General features: G+C 56.9%; 1 long non-coding RNA gene across 2 annotated transcripts in view; it reads right to left on the reverse strand.

Moving 5' to 3' along the window:
* The window catches only part of LOC144255825 (uncharacterized), a 135,752-nt gene extending 114,637 nt beyond the window's left edge, over positions 1 to 21,115 (reverse strand). For both annotated transcript variants that reach the window (XR_013343955.1, XR_013343954.1), the window contains exon 1: positions 20,993 to 21,115. This is a non-coding gene — a long non-coding RNA (uncharacterized LOC144255825). The remainder of the gene's footprint in view (positions 1 to 20,992) is intronic.
* Positions 21,116 to 26,727: the final 5,612 nt, after the last annotated feature.

Below are 26,727 nucleotides of genomic sequence, written 5' to 3' on the forward strand. Positions count from 1 at the left end.
ACATCCACTCGTCTGGTGAACAGATGTTCACTGTGCACCTACTACATGCCACCCACTCGACACTGCTCACAAATGTGAACAAAAGAGAGCGACATTCCTGTCCTGGGGGCTTCTCACTTGCCAATTATCTCAGTCCTAAAACGTGGGGCCTTACCCGATTCCACTCCTTAATGAATACTAAATAACGTCTCCTTGGAACCTTCAGGTCACCAGGAGCCAGCCCTCAGGTGACAGCAGTGAACATCGTAATCGCCCATCTCCAGTGGCCTGGATAAACCACAGGATACAGCCCAGCGGTGACATTCCCAGGGGTGACATTCACACTCAGGCCCACAGAAGGAGGGACCAGCAAGCTGCAGAAGAGAAATGACAGCCTCCTGCGTGTTGTTAACATCTCCAAACAGTGGGCAGCGCCAGGTGTCATTTAGGGAGGTGGCAACGTCTGGTTAGTACCAGCATCGAGGTTGTCATTCACAAAGTAGTTTCCCCACGAGATGCACTGACCGGGGCTGGCCCTGTGAGGGCCCCGCAGGGAGGGGATGGCTGCCTCTGGAAGGTTTTCTTTTGCATTCACTCTGCTCTGCACTTTGTAGACCCCAAAGTCTCGGGCTTTGGTGTCAGACAGGTGTGAAGAAAAGCCCGCCGTGCTTTGCCTCTGTGAACGGGGACCCGGTGCACATGGCTGGCCTCCAGCCTCTTCGAGTGGAACCAGGCCTGTGTGTACAGGACCTGGCACCAGCCTCGGCCCCTGCTGCTGTGGAGGGGGTCTCCACAAGTGAATAGCTGGAGGGAGGGGCCGGGCCCAGGCCTCGGATGAAGAAGAAAGAGCTCGCTAGTAGTCACAGGCCAGGCCACACTGTGGCAATTCTTAGCTGGTGACACATCAGGGGCCTGGCAGTTGTGCGACTTCGGTCCCTTCATCAGCACACAGAAAGTCACAGCCAGGCCTGGTGGGACTCCCTCTGCCAGCCCCAGCTGCCTCTCAGACCTTCTGCACAGTGTCCTCTGGGGGTCCCTCGAAGCCCAGAGCTGGAGGGAAGCCGGGCTCCTCCCCTGCCCGATTCTCCTGGGCCTCCTGAGACCTGCTCATGCTCCAGGAGGCATCTCAACCACCCTGGGCCCAAGAAACCCTCTGGGTGACCTTTGCTGGTCCCTGGCTCTAGCAGGCGTGGCTGAGCTTATGGGATCAGGGTGTCTGGTTTCCGTCTCAGATCCAAACTCAGAGTGGGAATGCCGACCTTCCCAGACTCACACAGAGATGACACCAACTCTCTCTCACACAGAGTAGGGCAGCACCTGTATCTCCAGGTGCCCACCCCTCCAGCTGTTATGTGTAAAATAGTCCCTTCCCCCTCCCCCAAACCCAGGTCAAATCTGGGTTTGATCCCCACTACTGGGGAGGATGGGCGGGGGGGGGGGGAGAAACCCGGCCAGCGCTCCCTTGCTCTCTCAAGTGCGAGGCCCTCTGCCATGTTCTCCTGCAGCAGCAAGCCCCCACCAGATGTCAGTGCCAGGCTCTTGGACTTTCCAACCTCTGGAACCATGAGCCAAATCATTTCCATTTTTATAAGTGACCTGATCTCAAGTATTTTGTTATAGCAACAGAAAACAGCTGAAGATGCTCTCCTAGGTACCCACATTTTGTGGGTTTTGAATGGAGTTGGGTTTGTACAACTCCTGGGGCTCATTTCCTCATCAGCTGGGTAAAAATAATCATCCAGGCTGCATAGGGCCGTGTGGAGGGGTGAGAAGACATCCCTGCAAATGGCCTGCCGCATACAAGATGCTCAATAAAGTCTGACTCTGGGCTGCCCCCACCTACAGGGGCACCTCCGGCAGTGTGCCAGGCTCAGGGAGGCACTGGCCGCTGCTTCCCTGGCCTGTCTCAGGCACCCACTGGGCTGACAAGCAGTCGGATGTTTACACTGGCTGGTCAGGGCCCTCTGCCTGCCTGGGACAGGCTGAATAAACACACCCGGTCCCACGGCTCCCACCACCAGCTTCCCACGCAGGCAGGCGGCTACCCGCTGCCCGCCGCTGCTCGCTTCCCTCGACTCCCTCCCCCCGCCCCGTTTACAGCTCACACCTGAGAACCCTAACTCCAGAGGAGGGATGCAGGGAGAGGAGGGGCTCTACGGTCCGTAGCTCTGGGCTGGGACAGGTCTCCTACTGCTGCTGGTAGGCTGGCTTTCTCATTGATAAAGAGGGCTCAAGGCCAGTGCCAAGCCCACAGAGGATGACAAATATGAAACGGGGTGATTTGGCGAAGGCACTGAAGACGTCCTGGCTCACAGAAGGTGAAGGAGAGATGGCTTCAGAACTGTCATCGCGTTTTAGGAGTCATTGAAGAGTTTGGCCAGGAAGTCAGCGGAAGCTCAGTGCACATCCCAAAGTAAATAGAAAATTCTTGGCCAGACCGTGCCCCAAACTCTCCATACACAGCTCATACCAGTGGCTCTCCCCGCCCCAGGCCACGGGCCCTGGAGCTGCCCGCAGCCTGGGGACACCTGAACCTGGCCTAGGTCTGAGCCAGGGAGACCGGCTGCTGCCACTGTTGCTGGGCCTCCCGGTCTGGAAGAAGGGGAAGGGGCCATTCTGACTGTCCACCCACCCCGTGCCAGGAGGTGCCCAGACACCGTCCACATGTCCACATCAATCTTCAAGATCACCCAGGGCCGGAAGTTTTATTGTCCCTAATTTACAGAGGAGGAAATTGAAGTTAAAAGAGGCAAAGTCACTCTCCCAGGGTGACATGTCCCAGAGCTGGGGCCTGAAACCCAGGTAAGCCTGACTGATTCCACAGTCTTGGCGCTCACCAGTCTGCCCTGGGGTCTCTCCTGGGAGAGAGGAGACAGGGACATAAACAAGCCTAACACAGACCAGAAAGGCCTTGGGGGAAGGCCAGATAAGGGGCTGGGGACAAGCACAAAGAAGGTCTGGCCAATCTCCCTAGGGAGTCTGTGTGGACTCCCCTCAGGGAGGAGGGATTGGCAGCTCAGGAAGCTTCCAGAGAGGGGCAGGGCGGGGGCAGGGCACAGGCAGGGCAGGGGCAGGACCCCAAAGGAGCCTGCTGAGTGCAGACTCCAGAGCTCGGTTGGGGATCAGGCTTCCTCCACCCAGGACCCCACCTAGGTGCCCTGCCCAGACCTGAGCTTCTGAGATGCAGCTGAGCAGGAGGAAGGTGGGGGACGGGGAGCTTTGCCCTCCACCAGGAGAGCAGGTGCTCTGCCAAGGCCGACCAGGGCCAGAGGAGCAAAGAGCAAGGCCGAATCCAAAGGATCTGGTCAAGAATGGGGATGGGGGCAGGGGGACACCCTGAATTCCATCCAGGAATGGATGCCCTGGGCTGAGGTGGAGGGGCAGGCCACAAGAAGATCTGGACAGGACAGGGGACAGAGGTGGACTTCACCAGTGAGGAGAGGAGACACAGAGCGCAGGGCAGAGGAAGAGGGGATGACCTCGAGGACCACGCCATCACGGGTCTCAAGAAAGATAGCAAGAAACCCAGACAGGATGCAGGATGCACCCACACTGAAGGGCACCACCGTCCACATCACCTGCCTGCGCCCTCCACGCTGCCAGGGTCCTGAGAAACAAGACAGGCTGAGAAACTGCCCCAGACAGGCGAGGCCAGAACGACGGGACAAGCAAATGTCATGTGGTATCCCGGACAGGACTCTGGCACAGAAGAAGGACGTCAGCGTCAAAGCCGGTGACATTGAACACGTGTGCACTTTGACAGGAAGGCAGCAGTGTCTCTCAGGGTTGACCACGGCAGAGGAAATGGTCAGCATCACAGGGCTACACTGGGGAAGCCGTGGGGTGAGGTGGGGGACCTGAGCCAGGCTGGGCAGGTCTAAGGACACAGTTCAAGTCTGCTGTAGTCTCATCTTTGTTTATCTTAAAAATTTGTGCCAATTCTGCATTCGACTCCAAAATAGCACGTTTGGACTTAATGTGCCTTGCTCTATTCCCCAGGGCAGTCCGGACCCTGCCAGGAAAAGCCAAATGTAAAAAATCAAGCATGAAACCTCAAGAGCTGGGTAAGCAGCCCGAGAGGGAGGCTGGCGAGGGGGGGGGGGGGGGGGGCCGGAGCCGCAGCTGGAGAGGAGCCAGGTGCGAGGCTGATGGGGACCAGTCGCAGCCACTGCTCACACTCCCTCATCCGTTCATTTTCTCCATTTATTCTTTTTACATAATGTGTGACACTATGTGCCAGCACTGCTCTGGATGGGTATGACAGGGGACAAAACAGACCAAGTCCTTGCCTCTGGGGACCTGATATGCTAGTAGGAGACAATAAGAACGTCCAATATGGAGCAGGTTCGGTTGTGGCAAGTGCCAAAAAGAGGGAAGAGGGACAGAAAATGGGAGGTGGGGGCGAGTGTCACTAGGCTGTCAGGAGGAGGTGATGTTTAAGGAGACACTCATGGAAAGTGAGTTTTTCTCAGCTGTGGGTGGTGACCAGCTCTCCTGGAGGCCCAGGGAGGTGGGAGGAGTTCCTCCAAGCCACCCTGGAGATGACCTGGGAATCCAGGGAGGGCTCGAGGCTGAATCCAGGTGGCTTCTCCCCAGGGAGGGCAGTGAGGTGCATCCTTGCCCACCCACCCCCAGCTTGGCACATGTCACTAACTGAGGGAATCTATCACACTTCTCCCTCCCTCGCTGAAACTAGATTTCCAAATCCTTAAAATAGCGACCATGCAACAGGGCTGGCCCAGGCTCCAGGGGTGGCTGCAAACACCACAGGACTTAGGAGAAGAGACGGGACAAGGGACGGAGAGGACCCTGCTACCTCCCCCCATGCACATTCTTAACCTGACCTAGCCTCAGAGGGGGGAGAGGTGCATGGGTCAGCCCACCCTGCCGAAGGCTCAGGGCAGCAGAGGACAGGGGAGGCAGAGGCCATCAGTGGGGGACTGAGAGGGACGCCCCACCTTCTGGGCCCAGCACGATTCTGCCCAGGGCGACCCGGATGCCCACCAGGGATGGGGATTCTGGCCTGCCCACGTCTGACTGCCCCGCCCCTCCAGACAAGGTGCTCCCCAGAGCTGAGGACTATTGGGGGGCCCAAGGTGCTGCTTCTACCCCACTCTGTTGCTCTCTCTCCCACTTAGAGACAAACATCTTAGGGCTGGAGAAGTGACTCATCTTCCCCAGAGGACCCGGGTGGGGCTGAGCCAGGATGGAGGAGCCTCTGGTCACTAAACCCACCTCCCTGCTTTGGCTGATGGCCTCGGGGCCCAGGAGGACAGGGAACAAAGGGAGGCAGAGGTACCCCCTCCCTACCCATCCCGAGTGTGTCACCGGGTGTCACCCAGCCTGCTCAAATAAAACCTGATGGAGAAGAAAAATTCCTCAGGACTTTCCTGAATGAATTTAGGGTTGTCTCATGGCCACCATCGCGAAAACTCACAACTCACCAAAGAAGGAAGAGACGGTTCTCCTTCGGAAGCTCTTCAATGGCGAGTCAGAGAAAGGCTCACACCTTGTTCTGGTTTTTGCTTTTTTTTTTTTGTAGTTGTAGATGGACTGAGTGCCTTTATTTGTGTATGTTTATGTGGTGCTGAAGAAGGAACTGCATGCTAGGCAAGCGCTCTGCCCCTGAGCTACAGCCCAGCCCTGGTTTTATTTTTTAAAGTAACACACTACACCATGTGGGGGGGACTGACTGCAAAGTGCAATTGTGTGTACTGAACTCTGTTTCTTTGTTGGCTGACACTAAACGCAACTCCCTAAAGGCCCGAGGGACACACACGGCTCCAGGACCTGCACCTGCGCCCCAGCAGACCCTGCCTGAACATCTGCCCCAAGTGGGAGACAGCCAGGGTCTCTGTTCTCAGGGATGGCCCCCCTCCCACCCCAGGGAAAAGAAGTAACAGTGGCAATTAAAGGGCATGAGTGCTCCAGGGCAGGATGGCACCACCTTATTCAGCTGAGAATGTGCTCCCAATGTGTCCAGAACATTGGGAACTTCTCTTCCTCTTCTTTTCTCTTCCTTCCTCTTTGCTGCATGAGGCCTTTCTGAGCTGTAAGCAAAGCACCCTGAGTCTTGAAGGCTGATGCTCCCAGGACCTACAAAGAATAGACTCTGGAATCAGCAAGGATTCTGGCTCTATCACCTCTCACCTGTGGGGCTTTGGCCTCATTCTCACTGCCTCCCCAAGCCTCAGCCTCCTCATCTGTTAAATGGGGGCACAGACAGCATGTGATGGTACACACCTGTAGCCCAGCTACTGGGGAGCATGGGGCAGGAGGATCGCTTGTATCCATGAGTTCAAGGCCAGCCTGGGCAATTCAGCAAGACCCCCTATCTAAGAAACACTGGGGACACATAAAACCCATCTCTTTAGAGTGAACCCAGGTAGGAAATGAGTCTGTCTGTCGCCCAGCTCAGTTAAGGTCCCACAGTGGGTCCCACCGCGTGCTCCAGGGAGCAGACCCGAAACAGATAAGGGGGGCAGTGAAGGGGGTGGCACAGAGTGCCTGAGGAGGTGCTGGCTCCGTCCTCTGGACTTCAGCTGAGGCTGGGGCATCCAGCTTCTGCATGAAGCCGCCGGGGGCTTTCTCCACCTGACTCATTCCCAAACTTAGTGCACAGCCCCCAGTACAGCTGAGGCCACATCCTCAGCCAAACATAGACACTTCCCCTGCACGGCTGACGCGTGCGTGCCCCTCCTGAGCGAGGACCAAAAATACCCATGTTCGGGGAGGAGGGAGGCTCAGAGGAGCCACAGAAATAGGGCAGAGGGAGGGGGTGGCAGGAGCAAGCACAGCACTTGAATGCCTACTGTGTGTCAGGCTGGTGGGACACAGGACCCTGGGAGGCTGTGGGGGTAAGGTCCTAGACTCCTGGCCAGCTGGGGACCAGTCCCCAGAGAGGGGTGAGGCCCAGATCAAGGGTCCAGGAGGCTGAGGGGAGAGGAGGCTCCTGACACAGTGAGAAAAGGGAGCCCAGCCTCACGGGGTCCGAGTCCTAAAAAAATGGGGCTCAGATGCGGGTGGCCAGGTTGCTCCTGGGGGAGCCGTGGCTGTCCTGGGGGCCAGGAAGGGATGGCTTTGCCCAGGGGGAGGAGGTTCAGGAGGCCCCCGGCCCCTAGTCACTTAACAGAGCCTCTTAGAGGCCCGCGGTCTGGGGAGGAAGCCTCTCTAACTCTCCCCATTAGGCGGGAGGCCAGGCCCAGGCTTTGGCCCATCACCCTCTCCTCTTGGGGACAGGGGAATCTCCGCAGAGCTCTGCAGGCCGGTTCTGCTCCAGGAGGGGCTGTCTGTGCAGAGGAGGTCCAGCCCCGACCCCCACTTCTGTGGAACTCTGTGGAAGCCGGGGGAGGGCGGGGTCCCCAGGGACCCAGTCTCTCCAGGGTCACAGAGGTCATGAGGAAAGAATTTGGAGGTCAGCGCACTGCCCTTCCCCCATCCACGGCTTCAAAGCCAGAGTAGCTGTCCTCCCAGCATCCCGCTCCCCTGAAGCTGCAGGGAAGAGGGGCAGGAGGGGGCAGCCACCAGAGGCCCTGGAGGGGCCTGCGAAAGCAGCTGCCTGGACCTGGCTCCAGGCCAGAGGCTCCAGCTCAGCATCTGGGCTCTGCCGCTCACGCTATGTGACACCAGCAGCTCACAAGGACCCTTCTGGGCTCTGCGCTCCCACTTGTCAAAGCCATGGGCGGGTGCCCGGGCCCCACCTCCATCAGTTACCAAGCCAATCGCCAGGCGCTATCAGAGGACCCCGCTCCTCCATCTGGGTCGCCTCTCCCAGGCCAGCACCATCCTGAGCCCACTCCTGCCCCTCCCCCAGCCTATCTCCCTGGCACCTGGGACCAGGCATGAGGTTAATAAACGGCACAGGGGGCCCTGCTAACCTTGCTCCCAGCCCTGCCAGATCAGGGCAAAACCCCCACCCCATCAGCCATACGTTTTGGCTTTTTCTTCCTTTGAGGACTTAAAAGGGTTTTTTAGTGTAGAAAAAAAAAAAAACAAAGAAAATGAAGCCTTTGCAATAAAGAAATAAAGAAAAAAAGTTTAAGTTTGAACACACACACACACACACACACACACACACACACACACACATACACACGTCCTAGGGACAGAGTCCAAATCTCTCCCCTGGTCTCTCTTTTTCTCTCTGCCCCTGCAGGGCCCAACCCGGGCCACGCCTCCCACTCAGCCTCACCTGTGTCACTGTCCCCTTGGTCTCTGCTCCAGCTCCATGGAACACACTATGTAGGTCGCCCATTTGGGGGCCTTTGCAGATGCTCCTGTTCCCTTAGCATCCTTCGCTCTCCATCTCACCTGGTTAACACATCACCTCTCTCCTTCAGCGTTTCTTTCTCAGGGATCTCGTCCCTGCCCCTGCTCTCTGCCTGGGACGGCTCCTCTGACATCGGCTGACATAGCACCCTGGTCATAAAGAGGGACCTGCGCAACTATCGAAGACCATATGGTTATCACCATTAGTTGTCCTCTGTTTATCTGCAGCAGTGGTTGGCACAGCTGGAGTCTGTCCTCTATGAGACAGTATGCAAAGGTGGCCTCCTGAGCTAAGGGCCCAGGTTCCAATCCCAGCTCTGCCACTACAGCTGTGTGGCTTTGGCTAATTGCCTAACCTCTCTGAGCCTGTTTCCTCAGGCAATTGGTTTGTAAATGAACCGAATACCTTAGACACACAGGAGGCTGAGGCAGGAGGATCAAGTTCAAAGTCACCCTCAGCAACTCAGTGGGATCCTATCTCTAAATAAAATACAAAAAAGGGCTGGGGATGTTGCCTAGTGGCTAAGCACCCCTGGGTTCAATCCCCAGTGCCCCCTCCCCCCAAAAAAAGTCTCCACGTGGCTGGTGGAAGTCACTCTCAGGACTTCTTGCCTCCCTTTGTACCAATTTCCCCTACCAGGAGGTGATCTGATGACCAAAATGACAAAATAAAACACCCAGGACAGTGCTGAGCCCAGAACAGGCCTATAATATATCAGGATTTAAAGTGTGTTCTGAGGCCACCAGCGTCGGAACCAGATCCCGGACCCCACTGCAAAGGTGCTGACTCAGAATCTCGGGAAGGATGGCGGAGACACCCGTCAGCACCTGCGGTCCTCGGTGCCCTCCAGTGAGAACAGCTACAGGGGACATGGTGTGCCCGCTGGCAGTGCCCTGCAGGTTCTGGGTCCTGACTCCATACCATAGGGTTTCCAGGGGGACCGAGCATCTGTCCACACAGGTGAACGGCCCGTGGTGACCAGGGTTCTCTCTTATAGCTTGGGGCTCCAGTCCCTCCACTTGCTTAGCTGTGTGAAGCAGGACAGGTGGCTCCCCTGAGTCACCTTCAGAATGACAAAGAACAACCCCTACCTGCCAGGTTGTGGGGTGGTCTGAGCAGGTGCTTTATGCAAAGTCTACTCCAGGCACAGGGTGGGGGGGCGGGGGGGCAGGGAACAGTCGCAAACAAACCAGGAAACGCTCTGGGGTCTCCCTGCCACAGGCACACCAGGGGTGAGGGCCCTGTGGCTCGGGACACCTCAGTCCTGGGTATTTTTTTTTAACTTTTAAAAAATGTTTTTTATGTTTATTTTTTTATTTTCAGGTGGTGCTGAGGATCGAACCCAGTGCCTCACACCTGTGAGCCAAGCGCTCCTCCACTGAGCCCCGACCCCAGCCCCAGGCCTGGATATTAGAGTGGAGACCCTCTTGCAAGTCTGGCCAGCCACCCACAGACGGCGCTGGGAGTGGAATTCACGAGGCACAGAACAGGGACTGCTTTTGGCTCCCATTGAGTGACACAGAAGTCACATTTCCCAAGACCAGACATTGCAGGGCAGCAGAGTGGAGCACCCGCTGTGGGTGGGAACACAGACCAGAGTCCCCTGGGATAAACTGCCCTGAATGGTAAACCCCTATTCATCCTTCAAGACCCAACTCGTGGACTCCCTGCGCCAGGTTAGTTGTCCAGTCTCACCAGGCCTCACGAGGGCTCCTGTCCACTGCTTACCAAATACCATTTGGCTATGGCCCCCCTGACTTGTTCACCTCTCCCACAGGCTGGGCCTTCCTGGGGGACCCAGGCACCCCCGTGCCTGGTACTGGTTCAGCTGGAATCCCAGGCATTCCCCTTATGAGCTCCCCTTCCCCCAGCTAGGCGCTTTGCACCCTCTCTCTATCTTCCAGGGTTTGAATGTCAGACTCCCTTTCCTGAGGCCTATGTCAGCTCACCACAGAGCCGAGAGGGAGGCCTCAGAAAGACCCTGTGTGAATCTCTCCAGGTGAAGTGCTCTCTAGAGTCCCTGCGTGGCCGTCATCAGGGATGATGGAAAGCTCAGTTGCAGAGAAGGCGTGGGAGCATGGGGTTAAGGACCTGTCTGGGTCTGCTGCCCACAGACAGAAGGTTCTACCAATTGCTCTGTGGCTCAGTTTCCCACCAAGAAAGGAAGGATAATAAAAAACACCTTATAGGACTGATGGGAAGATTAAGTGACTTTATAACAGAATATTTAGTTCTGTACTTGTCAAACACTGAACAGACATCATTCTATTACTGCCAAGACCAATAAACACTAGAGGCAGGAAATCCCAGTGTAGTCAGAGTTGGTGTCACCTAGGAATCAAGTGTCACTGGTCCTAGGAAGACCAATCCGAAGCAACCTGACCCACTCTGGGCTGGTCATTTCTAACGGTGTCAGGGCCATTCTGCCCTACATCCCTCCAAAGAATATGTGCTCGGTAAGGGCAGCACCCTCCCCTGCCTGTCCCCAGCACACAGTGGTGCAGGGTTGTGGGAAAAGCCTGTCAATCCACCCACTAGATAAGTTCACAGTGTGACCTTGACCAAAGCCTCAAACATAGTCTTATTGGAATGGATTCTCCACTGCCCACAGTGCAGATCCTTAGAGAGCCGATCCCACCCTTCCCAGGTGCTGGGGATCAGAGTGAAAAGGCAAGGGGCTCTGTCCAGCAGAAAACTGCCTAGCGTCAAATCACTTAACATTTATTAGGCACTTGCTGTAGGGCAGGCACCCATTCTAGGACCTTACAAGATTTTGATCACTTATTTAAACAACTCTGAGTTTGATCCTATTTTGTTCATGCAGCAACAAAGGCCAAGGCTTAAGCAATTTGCCGACGGCTGCTCAGGTGCCAGGGATCTGGGAGTTCAGACGCGGGGCTGCTGGGCCAGAGCTCCAGCTCCTCATCTGTCAAAGCACAGAGAATGCGAAAGAGCTGGGAGGAGACAGGTTGGGGCGGTGCAGAAATGCACGAGGGTCCAGGAGGTGACCCAGAAAGCTTGGGAGAGCAGCTATGGAAAGAAGAATGGGCCTAGGGAGTTTAGGATCCAATCTGTCATTAGTGCCGCCCACTTTTTTGAGTCCACGCGCACCAGGCCTGTCTGGACGTATTTTCTCATTTAACATTTGCAATCACCAAGGGAAGCCATCAACCCCACTTCACAGACGGGAAACCGCAGGCTCAGAGGGAGACTCACCTGCCCGCTGATAAGTGGGGATCTGGGGCTGAAGTTCAAGTTGGCCCCATGGTCCCTGATCTTAACCACGTGATCACAACGGGTACTGGGGACAAGAGGGAGGGACAGATGCAGGAAGAGAAGAGCCACCGGGTCTTTACCTGGGGTGACAGTTTTGCCTGTCTGCCCCACGCTGAGGGTACAGCTCCAGCTCACATGAGCGTGTGTGCAGGTTCTGGGTGAGGGAGGCAGTCAAGGGCCTGGGCAAAGGGCCTGCCCCCTATAACGGGGAAGCAAACAGAACAAACTGCTACAGATGAGCCAGGGATGGGGATCTCACTCCCTCTCGCCCTCCCTGCGCTCCTCAGGACTGGAGAGGGAGCAGGCAGCCACCCTCCCAGCTCTTCCCAGGCTTCGGGTGACAGACCCTCCCTGGTATTCTCAGCTCCCATTCACTGAGCACCTGCTGCACACACCAGCCCACAAGCTTCTCAACTCCACACAAGCCACCCGCCACTCCTCACAGCGCCACCCCGAGGAGGGCTTTAGCTTCATCTTGGCCACAGAGGAGGAAACTGAGGGTCAGAGATGGACACCTGCTTCAGCCAGCTGGGACTAAGTGGCACTGTCTGGCTGCATCTAACCTGCCGTGTGGCCTCAGACAGAGTCCCTTTCCCCTTTTGAGTCTCAGCCTCTCCAGGAGGAAGTTGGTGTGGGCGATGCCAAAGCTCATTTCCACTCAGGCCTGTGAGCCCTTGTGGCCCCTGCCACCCTCCCCCGCCCACTGCTCTCCAAAGCCCAGCAGGACACCAAGTCACCACCCCGGACACTCGGGGGCAAGGAAAGACGAAGTACTGGTTTTTGCCCAAACCAGCCCAGGACACCAGGAACCACAAAACCACAGGATTGCCTTGCCCCCGGCCATGGGAGCAGCAGCCCAGAGGGCAGGGGGGACAGCCACCCCATGCAGTCGGGACTTCCTCTCCCCACTTCCCAGCAGGCAGGGTGCGCAGGAGCAGGGGAGGCAGGATCAGGCTCTGTGCCCTCCGGGTCTCTGGGGGCTGGGGGGGTGGGATGGAGGTCACTCTAGAAGAGTCCTGAGGCTGAGTTCAAGGGGAGGTCTGGGGACAGGTCTGTGGTTCTGGAGGGAACTTCTGCCCACTCTGCCCTGTTGCTGGGAATGTCTGGAAGCATATGGGAGGGAGGCCCTGTCCCCTCACTCCTGTCCCTAAAGTAGCTAAAATCCCAGATGCTGGAGCCTCCTGGCCCTGGGGATAGGTGCACAGCGGAGGTCAGGCTCACCCCTCACTCCACCAGCCTCCCCGCCTCACTGCTGCCCCCTGCAGTCCATGCTCCACACGGCAGCCAGGGCCTCTGAACAGTCCACACTGAGTCATCTCCCTGGCGCCCTCCAGTGACTTCCCATCACTCAGAACAAAATGCCACCGCCTCCAATTCCAGGCAAGGCCCTCCCTAATGGCCCCCGCCATGCCCACCTCTTCGCACTCCCTGCCCCTCACTGCTTCTGTCCAGTTGCGTGGGCCTTCCCGCCGTCCATAACACCCAGGCTCCTCTGCACTTGCTGTTTTTCCTGCCGGGAAGTCCCACGACCTTGGCTCTCAGCTTAGGCGCTGGCTCCTGCCCTGGCACCACCTGGAGCAGCCCCGTCCCTCACTGCCACTCGCTAGGCACCGTCCTGTCCTCTCCGACGTGCTCTTTCTGGCTGGCTGATGTTCCCGTTTGGTCTCCTGCTTCCTCCCCTGGAATGGAGCTCCCCGGGGGGCAGGGACCTGGCTGCCCACTCGCTGGTCTCAGCAATGAGTCGGGGCCTCGTTGGGTCCCCACAGCCAGGCAGAAGGGGATGCTGTCGCTCAGGGAAGTGGAGGGGACTGCTCGGGCCCCGGCCAAGAGGGTGGCAGGATTCGAACCCAAGGTGGCCTGGTGCCCAGGCGGTCTCCGGAGAGCCTCGCAGGGCAGTGTCCACATCCGAGGGCTCTTGCCCACAGGACACTCACCCACAATGACACTCTCAGGAAGGGTACCAGGACGCGAGCCCCGCCCCACTGTCCCAGCGGTCCTCCTGAAGAGACTGGCCGGCTCCACCCTCACCTCCCCGGCTCCGCAGGCCTAGCAGCAGCATACTGAGGAGGCAGCCGTTCACCAGGCTGAGTCCCGGGAGGCCGCAGGTCCACCACTCACACTTCCTAAGGACCTGCCACCTGCGCCAGCCTGCGGCGGAGCAACGCAGTCAGCAGGAGCCATCGGCACCAAGGGAGGGAGGCCACCAGACACCAGGGACTCCTCAGCCTCCTGGTGGGAGGAGACTGAGGATGGGGAGGGGGGGAAGGACAGCCCAAGGCCACAGAGCCTAACAGTGGTAGGCCCCATGGCTGGGGACTCTAGCGCCAGGACCCCTGAGAGTGCCAGGTGAAGCAGAGGCTCAGCAAGGGACAGAATGCAGCTGGGAGCTGCCAGGCGCTGGGGACAAGAAGGCCGGAGTGGGGTTGAGGCCCTGGGGCAGGGAAGGCCCTCAGAGTCCCTCCTGCCTCCAAGCACCCACTTAGCTGAGGAGAGAGGAGACCCATCTGCTCTGAGAATAGATGGCCCCTCGGGATCCTGGCCAGCTCCCGGGAGGGTCAGACTCAGGCCACCCGCACAACGGCCAGTTCCCACTCCTGGCTATGCGCCAGGAGACGGGGGTTACAGGTCTGCGGAGACCCCCGAGAAGGCCACAGCAGCACCAGACTGGGCCAACCCAATGTCATCCACGGACACTGCCACGTCCATCCCCCAACACACTCAGCCTACAGAGACCAGAGGCCGGAGCCCACGCCCCCGGGATGGGCCTCAGAAACGGTGCCACCTGCCGCCGAAGGAAACCAGGCATGAACGGTGCGCTGCGTGGACCAGGTAGACAGCGCTTCAAACCAGGCCAGCCAAGGGGACAGCAAGGGCAGGGGACTGGCGAAGGGCCACATGGGGATTGGGGACATGTTCTGCGCTTTGGTCCAGTGGTGTGCAGGTGTGCCCTTGGGACAGTCGAGCTGCCTGCGACGTCCCCTCTCTCCGGCAGAACTCACCACTCCGCCCTGGGGAAGGCACGGGCCACCAGCCACAGCAGCAGACTGCCATGGAGCCCCTGTGTGCCAGCCAGAGCCCGGCTCTTCCGAAGCACTTCAGATGAAACCCTCCCAACAAAACAGGCGGCAACCACTCAGAGAGGGGACACGTTGTCCCAAGTGACACAGCAAAAATTGACGCAGCCAGGTTTGAATCTGGGCCCACTGCAAAAGACCTCCAAGGCCCACTCCTACTACCCCGGCAGTCCCCTGTCCCCATCCTGCCCTGTCCACACTCTGGGCTGCCAGTCCCTCCCCACAGCTGCCCTCCTCTCCAGGCCCGGGAACAGGAGCTTGTGCGAAAGAGCAGCTTAGGAAATACATCCTTCCTCCCCTACCCGCTCCCTCCACCCTCCCTCGCTCCTCTCAGGGCACATCTCTGAGGTCATTTCAGCCCTAGACCTCAGCCCGATAAGAAGGAACTCCAAACACTGGGCAGCTGGGGACAGGGATGGTGCTGACTAGGGGTCTTTCTCCACCCCTGGGATCCCCCAGCCCAGCCTGCGGCCCCAGAGAGGCAGGAGAGCTTGAGGTTAGAGTCCCCACCCTTGGCTCTGATTCCCAAGTGACGCAACCCAGCGTCTGGATTCAGAGAGTCATAAAATGTTTATTTGGAATAACAACTACCACCACGACCATTTGTCTCTCTCCCCTCCTGTGCCAAGAGCTCTGCTGGGTACGGCAAGTAGCCGACAGCCTCCAAAGCAGGTGCCGTCGGGATCCCACTTACAGATGAGGAAACCGAGGCTCCAGGGGTCAAGCGCGTGCACGCAGCCTCAGCGCGAGGAAGCAGCAGGGTCTGAGGCCAACTCCAGTCTGCGTAGCTTCGAGGCTGTGCCACAGCACTGGACTCGTCCCCCTACATGTCACTGCTGAAAACAGCCCTTGCGTTGGTCCGTCCCAGCCGTGTCATTTTACAGATGGGAAGACTGAGGCCCCGGAAGGGAGAGTGCTTGGTTCAGGGTCACATCAAAGGTGAGTGGCCCATCTTGGGCTGGAAGGCAGGTCCCCACCCTTGGCCTCGCTCTCAGTGGCCAGACCTGAGCCAGGAGCAGGCCACGTGCACCTGGCTGGGCGTGGGAGGCAGCAGGGAGGTGGGAGGCTCGGGTTTCAGCCACAGGTAAATATTGACATGACTGTGTTTACACGGTAACTGGACTCCTCCTGGCTGCCGCCTCCTTTCTCCCAGCCAAGGAGGGAAGGAGTCTGTGGGGAGAGGAGGCTTGTGGGCCAGGGGCATGGGGTCAGAAAGCCCGGGACATCCACAGCTGGGGGGGGCCTGGAGTCCGGGAGATGGGGGTCACAGGCCTGGGTTTGAGTCCTGGCCCTGCCAGTGGGTTCCAAATAATTAGTGAATGGGGACGAGAGGGCTTTCTAACTGTCACAAGCACAAAGGTCAAAGCCTGGCCAGCGTCCACCCTGTCCACCCCGTTAGCTCCTGAGAGCTTCACCCCTGGTGGGGGTGGGGGGCTTTCCCAGGAAAGTGGAGTTTCACTAAATCTAGTGGCACCCTGGGGTGAGGCCACAGCTCTGAAGAATGGGGTGGCAGGCGCTGCCTCACCCCGGCCCCTGGCTCCTGAGAGGCTCCTGAGCCTCGCCTTTGGCTTCCACAACTCAAAAAGTGGCTGCTGCCTGGGGGTGGTGCAAAGATCAGGGAGATTACGTTTGTTTGTTTGTTTGTTTGTTTTGAGGGATTGAGAATCCAACCCAGGGCCCCTCTACTGCTGATCCTCATCCCAGCCCTTTTCAGTTTTTATTTTGAGACAGTTCCTTGCTTAGTTGCAGAAGCTGGCCTCAAACTTGCGATCCTCCTACTTCAGCTTCCCAAGTCACCAGGATGATAGAGTGCACCACCACGCCCAGCAAAGGGCACATTCAGGTGCCAGGCAGGCGTGTAGTAGGTGCTCATTTCACGCCTCAGTCTTCCCCCGTACACATCCCATGGCTCCCAATCCCCCTTTAGCAGAAGCATTCTGGGCTTAGCTCCCTCTTGGGCCCTGATGGCAGCCCCTCCCTCAGCTGATTCCCTGAATGTTCTCCAGAAATCTGCTCCTCTGTATATTATCCCCCCAAGCCCTGGGGGGGGGGGAGCCATTCCTAGGCTTGTCAGGGGCCAGGACAGGCCTGCAGACACCCCAGCTACCCTGACCTGCAGGGCCCCGAGACAGGGTGGCAGCCCAGGCGGAGACTGTTGCCGCTCCTCACTGCCTGCTGACATGGCTCTGGAAGGATGGACAGCTCCCCATTCTTATCTGTGGATGAGTGAAGCACCTAGGGGCACTGCCGCCAGCCGCCACCTCCCCGGGATGGCTTCCCTGACACGCGTGCCCTGGCGGGAGGCCTGCATCACACCCTAGTTGGCGCTTGGTGTTGTCCTGGTAGGAGGAAGGTGGGGAGGGGAGGCCGGGGCCCACAGGGGAAGGGGCTGCAGGGACCCTCAGCTCCTCGTCTTCGCCGCCCTCTAGGCAGCGTGATGGAGTGGCCTGGGGGTGCAGGGCAGTGCCCGGCGACCGACCACCGGTGTCCCCCCAGGCCCCTCTCGTGGCCTCCTAACTGCCCCCTACCATTCCTGCCTTCAGGTACCCTCTCTGCTCCCCTGGCTCCGCATGTCTCCTTGGCAACAGTAACTACACTGGTCATTTCCTGCCCACATCGGCCTGTCCCCAGCTGTGGCAGAGAGACCCTGCTGCCCTCCATGCTGACCCCGGCCCCAGCGCCATTTGGGCCAGGCACTTGTTGGGTGAATACAGGAACGAAGCTCCTTGGCCATGGCCAGGGCACTGGCCTTGCCAGCTGAAAAGACACTGAGCAGGGGCACAATAGGTCGTCACCATTTGCTGAAGGTCCCCCTCCCTGTAAACCCCAGAGCATGGACTTCAGCTAAGCCACGATCTCAGCTCAGGCCAGGGCACTGCCACCAACCCCAGGGCTTCGCACCGGAGCCCTGCTCCTTGTCTGCCAGGGGCGAGCCCTCGGCTGCTGGCAGGAAACGAGGGCTCACCCCTCGACACAAAGCGACAACATCCTTACTTACCCCAAACCTAGCAATGCAAGGAAACATGAGTAACCCGGTTACCAGACAGGTGCTGGCCGTCCAAGTGGCTGAGGCGCGACTGTGGCCTGGCGTGTGGCCGTCCTCCTACCTGCAAATGATAACCTTGCCCCTCGTGTTTTTAATGGTGTCCGCACCCATTATGTCCTCACAATGGTACCCCAAGAAGCGGAGTAATCTGCCCCCCTTGGTAGGGAAGGTGCACAGACAGGGAGGGTGGCTGACCCAAGGTCACACAGTAAGTTGGTAGTTCAACAGGATTCAAACTTGGGCCCTGGACCTGTCCTCAATTCCACCACTGGGAGTAAAGATGATCCACAGCTCTTAGGCCCCCGCTTGGAACGGGAAGGCACCCTGCGGGCAGGGGGGAAGCTGGGCTGGTCTCCTTCCCCGGAGCCTGCCTGTCTGGCTCACATTTCAAACATCCAGGCAATGGGTACCTGTCCTGGCACTGTGCCCTGGCAGCCTCACACACCTTTCTGTGCCTGATGTTGGGTGGTCTGAGGACAGCCAGAGGCAGGGGGTACAAAAAGCTACCTCATCCCCCAGCCTGCACAGAGGTGGGGTGGGTCCACTGAGGGTTTTTTTTTCTTTTTAAAATGTTATTATATTTTTATGCCTTTATTTTATTTATTTTTAGGTGGTTCTGAGGCTGGAACCCGGGGAGCGCTCCCCCAGGGAGCCCCAGCCCAGCTCCTCCACTGAGTTTTAAGATCAGTGCTGACTTCCTGCCACGGGGGAGAGACCTGGTGGGGAGCGGAGCTTGGGGGAGTCGGGAAGCAGAGCAGGAAGCAGCCCACACGGTCTGCCAAGGAGCCCCATTAGGACCCAGGGGTCAGGGGAACCTTGGCCACGCTGGAGGGGAAGGACACTAGACTTCAGTGTCCACAGAGCAGGAGATAAGGGGCAAACACTGTGGCAGTCCTGAATCGCCCCCACCTCAAGAATGATGGCCCAGGGAGCCCTGTTTGGGGGAAAGCTAAATGACAGGGGCCAAGGAAGCCTGGCATCAGCCCCACCCCAATCACAGGTGGTGTGTCAAGGATCCACCCTGGGGCCTCCACTCAGCCTGCTGCAGCCTGCTCTCTGCCCCTGTGCCCCTCTACCTGTTTCCCCCCCTCTTCCCGGCTCCCTCACACACTTGCCAGGCCAGCTCCATCCTGGGCTTTCAGAGTTCCATGTCACTCAGCTCCTATGTCACCCAGGTCCCCGAACTGGGATGAATTTTCCAATTCACATGCCACCTGCTCAGTGATGCCTTCTCTCATCTCTCCAGCCAGAAGTCAGCCCTCTCCTGGTGTGATACTGCCACCTCTCCTAAGGACATGCCACATAGCCTGAGGACCAGGTAGACATTGAAGGACTGCTCTCTTAACATGGTATTTCAGTTTTTTCTTCCCCTGCACAAGGTTTGGTATATAATAAGTGTTCAATAAATCTCTGTTGAATGACACACAAAATATTATCTACATATCATTGTCCTCTTCTCCTCATATCATGATAAACATTAATCCTTCTTCCAGACTTTCAAACAGGTCAGACATTAGGTAGAACTTCCCAACCTGAGCTCAAGGTTGTAAAAGTAAGGAAACTAAGCTACATCCAAGCAAAACATTCTCACTTGGGTTATCTCAACCAATTTCCAAGTCATCCCTAGAAGATAAGACTTATCATCTCCTGTCATTGATGAGCCAAGTTGTAACCCAGGGAAAATGGTGCAACTTGACCAAAGTCCCTGTGGGGAAGTAGAGGAGCTGGAACTCAAACCCAGAACTGTTTGATGCCAGAATCTGGAATCTTCCTGATGGGCTGGGAGGCTTCTCAGATGTGAGGTTCTGAAAAGTGTCACCAAGGCAAGGTGGGGACCCCTCCCTCTTCCTCTTTATGATAGTTTTTAAGTAGGAAAAAAGACTTCCTTCCATGTAACTTAGGTCAGAGTGGGCTTGAAGGCACAATGGGTGACATGATCTCACAGACTTACCCTCTTTTATGACTCATATTTTAAGACTTTGAATCAAGTGCTGGTCCCCGGGTAATGCACCCTAATGACCAAGCAGAGCATTCCTGTGGGATTCTTAAATCAGAGGTAGGTGGAGTCCAAGATTGTGTCTGGGTGCTTTGGCAGGTAGAATAAAGCCACAGTTCTCTAAAGAGGTAGGTGGTGGTACACAGGAGGAATATTCTAGTTGCTGCATAAGGAAGAAAATTCTAGAAGTGACTGACAGGGAAAGGGAGTTTGTAAGGAGTCTCTTGGAGCTGAGCAGAGCAGGGAGTGGTCCTGGGTAGTCACTGGGGGCTCTTCAGCTGTTCCCAATGTGCCCCTCAGCCTTGGCAGCAGCATCACAAGAGAAATAGAAGAGCTGCATCCCTGGGACTGGCATCCACCATCACTGGCACGTGCTCTCCTGGGGCCTGACCTGATGCCTTTTGCCTACTGCAGAGGGCACAGAACCTGACTGGTAGGCGACAGAATCAGAGGGACTTGTCCCTTGGAAAAGAGCCAAAGAGAAGCAGGTGGCCTCTTCCTGGTGATGGAGAGGAAATCTCCAGGCCCTGGAGAGGTGACCAGAGGCCTTGGCTCTGGGCGTAGCCAACTCCCTCCAGACAAGGACCATGTTGGATCAGCCTGGACCAAAAGGATTTCCCTGAGGGCTTCAGAGACCCCCATGAAACTTCCTCCCCTCGGTCCCCCTTTTCTCTGGTGCCTCTGCCCATCCCTGCCAGCACCTGGCCCCTCCTCTGAAGACTTGCTGGGAGACGCTGGGGAGACCAGACCTCTGGACGTGGAGCCTCCAAGTGCCCCTGGTCTCTGACAGCCTCCAACCTGGCCTGGCCACAGCGGGATCAGCAGTCTCCTCCGAGTGTCCCAGTCTAGCCCTGGGAATGCTCACGGTGCAGCCACACACCACTTCCCAATGGAGCCCCAGAATGCCCCCAGCTTTCCGGACACTCAGGTCCAGGTGGATTCAGAGCCTTGGAATCACCACCACCCTCAAACCCGACCCAGCGCGCTGCCAAGGGTCTGCACGCCAAGCAGGGTGAAAGGACTTCCAGATGCCCCAAATCAGACCGCACCAACGGACCCCAAGCCGAACCGGCAACCGCGAGTCCTCCCCACCCAGCCTGGGACAGCTGCCCAGAACCAAGTTCCGCGCCACCGGCCTCAGGCCATGAAGCCAGCGCGGGGCGTGGGGACCTGGGCCAGCCGAGCCCTGCCCTGGCGCCCCTCGGCTCCACGCTCCCAAGGGCCGAGCGGGGGCTGCACTGCAGCAGGCGCCCAGCCCCCGCGAGTCGGGCGGGCCCGGGTGCCATCCGCGGCAGCCGGCGGAGACCCTCGAGGCTGGACCGGAACAGTGCGCAGGCTGGAACCACACTCACCATAGCGCGCGTGCTCGGCTCCGGCCCAGCTCGGGCTCCCGGCTCGGGCTCCCGGCGGGCGGCTCCGGCTGGCGGCTCTGGCTCCGGCTCCGACTCCGGCTCTGGCTCCCAGCGCGCTGCGCAGCTCCGATGGCGCAGCTGGCTGGTCCCAGCAGCGCGCCTAGCTCCACGTGGGCGCCCACTCCCAGGAAGGCGGGGCCCGCCGCGCAGCCAATCACACGCGGAGGCCAGACTGCCCCTCCCGCCCCCCCCCCCCCGCGAGCCCCTTAACCCTTGGCGCACCGGGAGCTCTAGGCCAGGGCTGCCTGGGGACCTCGGAGGGGCCGGCTCGGGCTCCAGCCTAGGGCTTCGGGGTGCAGAGTCCAGACCCGCCAAGACTGGCTTTGAGGGCAGGAGGAGTCGGGGAGAGGCTGTGTGGTGTCCAGTGCGGGGAGCGGGAGTCTTGGCGACCTTTGTCTCCTGCCTGGCGCCTGTACTGGAGTATGACCTGGGGCTCTGCAGCTGCGTGTGTGTGTGTGTGTGTGTGTGTGTGTGTGTGTGTGTGTGTGTGAGAGAGAGAGAGAGAGAGAGAGAGAGAGAGAGAGAGAAAAGGGGGAAGGGATGGATTCTGCATGCCTGTGTGGACAGAGTCTTGCTAAATTATTAAAGCTGGCCATGAACTTGTGATGCTTCTGCCTCAGCCTCTTCAGGTGTGTACCATCAGGCCTTGTTGAAAAACTGCTAGCTTTTTTTTTTTTTTTTTTTTTTTTTAGTACTGAGGATTAAACTCAGGGGCACTCAAACGACGGGCCCCATCCCCAGCCCTATTTTGTATTTTATTTAGAGACAGGGTCTCACTGAGTGGCTTAGTGCCTTGCTTTTGCTGAGGTTGGCTTTGAACTCACGATCCTCCTGCCTCAGCCTCCCATGATACTGGGATTACTGGTGTGTACCCCTGTGCCTGGCCAAACTTATATGTCACTTTTTCTATATAGCAGGAAGAGAATGTAGAATGTTGGCAATTTTGAGGGCATATAAATGATTATTTGGGTAATGAATAGTTCCAGAATTGTGTGTGTGTGTGTGTGTGTGTGTGTGTGTGTGTGTGTACATGTGCTGGGGATGGAACCCAGTAGGTCTGACCACTGGGCTACATCCTCTTTAGAATCTGAATGAGCCCCAGGGACAAACACTATCTTGTAAGGGACATCTGTCCAGGGGCAGCGACCTCCAGCCTTCTTTCCTGAGATAGATAAGGGGATTTTAAGGTGGGGGTGGAGGAGGCCCCAATCCCTTTTGCAGCCTCCTCTTGGCATAGATCAGGGAAATCCCGGTGCTTGGGTGGGCAGAAGCCACCAGCTTTCTCCCAGGTCATGAGCCCGACACACCCCAAACCCCACTGTGTTTTGGAGGCACCTTCTCTGAGCCCAGCAAGCCCCAGAGGTAAGCCCTCCTGCAGGACTGCTTCTGTGACTCTTGCTGAAAGCCACGCCTCATCCTGGGGCGGACGTCACATCTGGGATGTGACCATGCCTGGGCCACCCTGGCCATCAGCTGCCCTGGGTGACAGGCGTGTGCTGTTGGTGGCTTCTTTTCCTTCTGTTCAGAGGCTGACCACAGCTGATATGACATCTGACACTAGAGCCCTGCGTCTTGCAGAGGTGGACATTAGGGTCTTGATTGATGTTGCCTAATGTAGACTGGAGAGCGGCCAGGGGGCTCTGCACTCTCCAGGTGCTTTGAGCAGAGGAGCACCTCAAAGAGGAAACCCATGACCTCCACAAGAGGCTTTGCAGAGATCCAGGAAACCCAAGGGTCTTCCTCTTTGCTCAACCCTTTCAAGTCTCCCTCTCAAGCTTTGGTTTTGACCGACATCTAGACTCCTGCATCCAGCCACCACTCATTGATCCACTCTCAACCATGCAGACTGCCTCAAATAGTCATTTGCCTACACTCATAAAAATCAGTTTGTCTCCTTGTGTTTTAGAATTAAAATGTGGCCACTCCCTGGATCCTGAATTTGACCTTAATATAAACTACAATTTGGGACCACATGTTCCTCCAGCAGGACACTCAAGAGAACGCAGCATTCTGATTTTGAGGATGCCGATCACTTGGTTCACAATTTACATTTGTTGGAAAAAATCTGCAAGTTTGTGCATTCCCATTACCACTTAATATGAGTGTTAAGTTCAGGTTTACTCCATTCTGTGTACCCTATTCACCCAAAGGGGAAAACCTCTCCCGTAATGGCGACAATTTATTTTGAAGGTTACAGGGACTGTGATTTACCACTTCAACTGCATTTTTTCTGAAGCTTCTCTCTCCAACAAATCCATTCCAGTCAAAACAGCCATCAGCAGTTATGCAGTAAATGAGGGCAGAGGCAAGACCTGAACCCAGGACTTCTGAACCCAGGACTTCCGTCTCCAGAGCCCATGTGCTGATTGCCTAGAACATTTCAATTCTTTTTTCCTTTTGGAGACGTACTGCGGATTAAATCCTGGGGTGCTTTACCATTAAGCCACATCCCCAATCCTTTTTACTTTTATATTTTTGAGACAGGGGCTCACCAAGTTGCTGAGGTTAGCCTCGAACTTTCGATCCTCCTGCCTGAGCCTCCTGAATGGCTGGGATTACAGGCGTGTGCCACATCAGATTAGAGCACTTCTAATAGTGAGAAGATGTGCTTCCTGCTGTGGAGAGGCCCATCTGTGTCCCATCTCACTCCTGATTAGTCAATGACATAACCTTCTGCTGGACAGCTATGTATAACCAAGGACGGATTGGCGCTGCCGTCCAGGCTCCCGCTGCCTCAGGCCAGCCCTGCGATCCTTCATTTTTCACAGAACCAGCAGCCAAGCCCAGGCCAGGCCCAGCCCCAGGCACTGCCCAGTGTGTCCATTCCCAAGCAGGTCCCAACAGAACGAACGGGCAGATGTTCACTACTGGAAAACACGAAAACAGCAGACAGATGTAGCTCCACTCGCAAGACCCTGGGGTCATTCCAGCCGCCCCAGTTTAAAAATAAATAAGAGCAGAAGAGAGCAAATGCCAAGGAGCTTGCATTGTTCAGCCTGGAAATGGAAACTAGGACCAGGGGTGTGGCCTAGGGGCAGAGTTCCCACCCAGCAGGCATGAGGCCTTGGATCTGAGCCTCAGCCCTTCAAAAGGAAACCAACATTGACACAGACAAATTAGAATAGAACCAGCAAATAGCAGAGGAGGGCTCTGGGCTGCTGGTGTAGCTCAAGTCCAGACCTGCCTAGCATGCAGGAGGGCGGGATCCTTCTCCAGCACCTCCCCCTGCTGGCCCACAAGGTGGTGCAGGTTGAGTCTGAGTATTTCTAACCATTGGAAGTGAGTGGGGGAGGGAGGGACTGGCCTCCAATTATCAGCAATGAGCTTGCGTTCTGAAAGAGCACCCTTAGCCTTGGGTGGCAAGGCAGCAGGGTCCCTGGGCCCAGAGTTAGAAGTCCACCTGGACTAGGGGCAGAGTCCTGGACTCTGCACTCGGGTCACCCAGATTGCTTTGAACCCTGGGCTTCTTCAGAGAAATTGACTACAGATGTGTCCTGGGGTGTTCCCAGCCTTGGAGAGGATGGAGAGTCAGGCTCCTGATGACCCGGTGACCCAGTGAGCTCCTAGCACGTGCCAAGTACTTTCCATACAGTTTTCAAATCTCCATGCCAGACTGGACCAACTGGTCATTCTTTGCTCAGAGACACTGGTGTTCACAAGAGAAGCCATGTGCCCAGTGAGACCCAGACTAAGTGCTCTGGGTGGGACGGGCAGGAAGATTTTCAGCGGTCCCCTGGTATCCACAGGATATTATTTTTTTTTCTTTTTTGGTACTGGGGATTGAACCCAGGGAGTCTCTACCACTGAGCCACATCCCTAGCCCTTTTGCTTTTATTGGGAGACTGGGTCTGACTAATTGCTGAGGCTGTCCTTGAACTTGAGATACTCCTGTGTCGACCTCCTGGGTCACTGGGATTACAGGCGTGTGCCACCACACTCAGCCCTCCTTTTATCTTTTAATTTTGAGCCTGATATAAGAGGTTGAGCCTGGTATAAGGGACTGAGCCGGGCATTTTACCACTGAGCTACAGCCCTGCTCCGAGCAATAGAATACGCAGGAGGATGTCAACCTGGGCCCTGGGGAGGAGCCTAACACACCTGGCAGGCTGGGCTTCCTGCCCCTTGGGAGCCACAGTCATGTCGGAAGCTCAGCCCTCCTGAGACCACCAAGCTGAGAAGGAGGCCCTGGTGGGCATCAGGCCACATACAGAAGAGGACCAGAGGGCGCTGAGGTACATACCAGCCACTCAGGAGGCTGAAGCAGGAGGAACACAGGTTGGAAGTCAGCCTTAGCAACTTAGCAAAACCCTGTCTCAAAAAATAAATAAATAAACAAGGACTGGGGATGCAGCTCAGTCATAAAGCACCCCTGGGTTCACCTCATACCAAAAAGAGACCTCCTGAGGGGAGGTCCTACTCGTGGGAGCAGAGTCGTTGTTCCTGATGTGCCTCTCAAATTCCCGAGCCAGGAACATCGAGCAACGGTTCCAGATCTACACGCCCCAGCTCAGGTGTGTCCTACGGCCCTGGACAGCTGGAACATCCCAAGTCCTAATCTAAGCCAAAGTCCCATCTTGGCCCCAAAGAACTGGTGTGGCTGGGGCGGTGTCTAGGAGGTACAGATGCAGAGTGCTCACCCAGCCCTGCGAGGCCCTGGGCTTTGGTCCCAGTTCTACAAAAATCCATAAAACAAAACCAGGCGCCAGGTGGATCTTAACAACTGGATCCCACACTTCCTACTGAGAAGACTCCAATCCCTCTAGGTGTTTCCATTACTCTTGGAACAAATCCGAGCCCTTTCCCATGGCCTCTGAGGCCTTGCAGAGAGACCTGTCACCTCTCAATGCACCGCCCAGGGACAAAAGTAGCTCCAGAATATGCCAGGCCTTTCTTGCCTGGGGCTCCTCTCCTTCCGGCCAGCCTTGCCTGGAGAGGGTGGGTCACTTAACAGGTTGAGATGACTTCCTAGGTCCACTAGGGCCTCCTGCCTGACCCTGGGCTTTTCTTTTTTCTGTCCTAGTTCCTGAGCCGGTTTTGACCACCTCTGGCCCCAGCTCTGGGAACACGGCAGGTGCTGAAATCCAGGTGCCTGGGCCTCAGCAGATGCTTGCTGAGCAAATGCAGCTGCGCTGATAGGGACTCTCGGTGTGCTCCTGACAGGCAGGGGCTGGTGTGGGTGGAGGGGAGACAAGGTAAAGGGTATTTCCAGGGGATCCGCTCAGCAAACTGGCTTAAGAAGATTGTTAACAAATATGAGCTGGGGCCTGAAGCCAGAGAGCAGCTTTGACCACCAGCCCTCGGAAGGCCTATTTTTCATGTCTGAAGCCGCAGAGGGTGAAAGGAGATTTGGGAGCAAGAAATGGGGGTCAAAGCATGGATCCCTATCATCATGGCTGCCACCACCTAGAGTCTTTCAGTGTCAGGGTTCTTCCTACAGGGGCATTTCCCAGGCAACCCTGAGCCCCAGACAGCACTAGGGCCCTTTATCCTAAAAAAGCATCATCTAAGGAACAATGACATTTTAAAGAATGTTAGATAACAGTCAGGCATGGTGGTACATGCCTTTAATCCTAGAAACTGGGGAGGGTGAAGCAGGAGGATTGCAATTTGGAGGCCGGCCTCAACACTTGAATTTAGCAAGACCACAGCAACATGTTAAGACCTTGTTTAAAAAT

This window comes from Urocitellus parryii, chromosome 7 (assembly GCF_045843805.1).
Source record: "Urocitellus parryii isolate mUroPar1 chromosome 7, mUroPar1.hap1, whole genome shotgun sequence".
Lineage (NCBI taxonomy): Eukaryota > Metazoa > Chordata > Mammalia > Rodentia > Sciuridae > Urocitellus > Urocitellus parryii.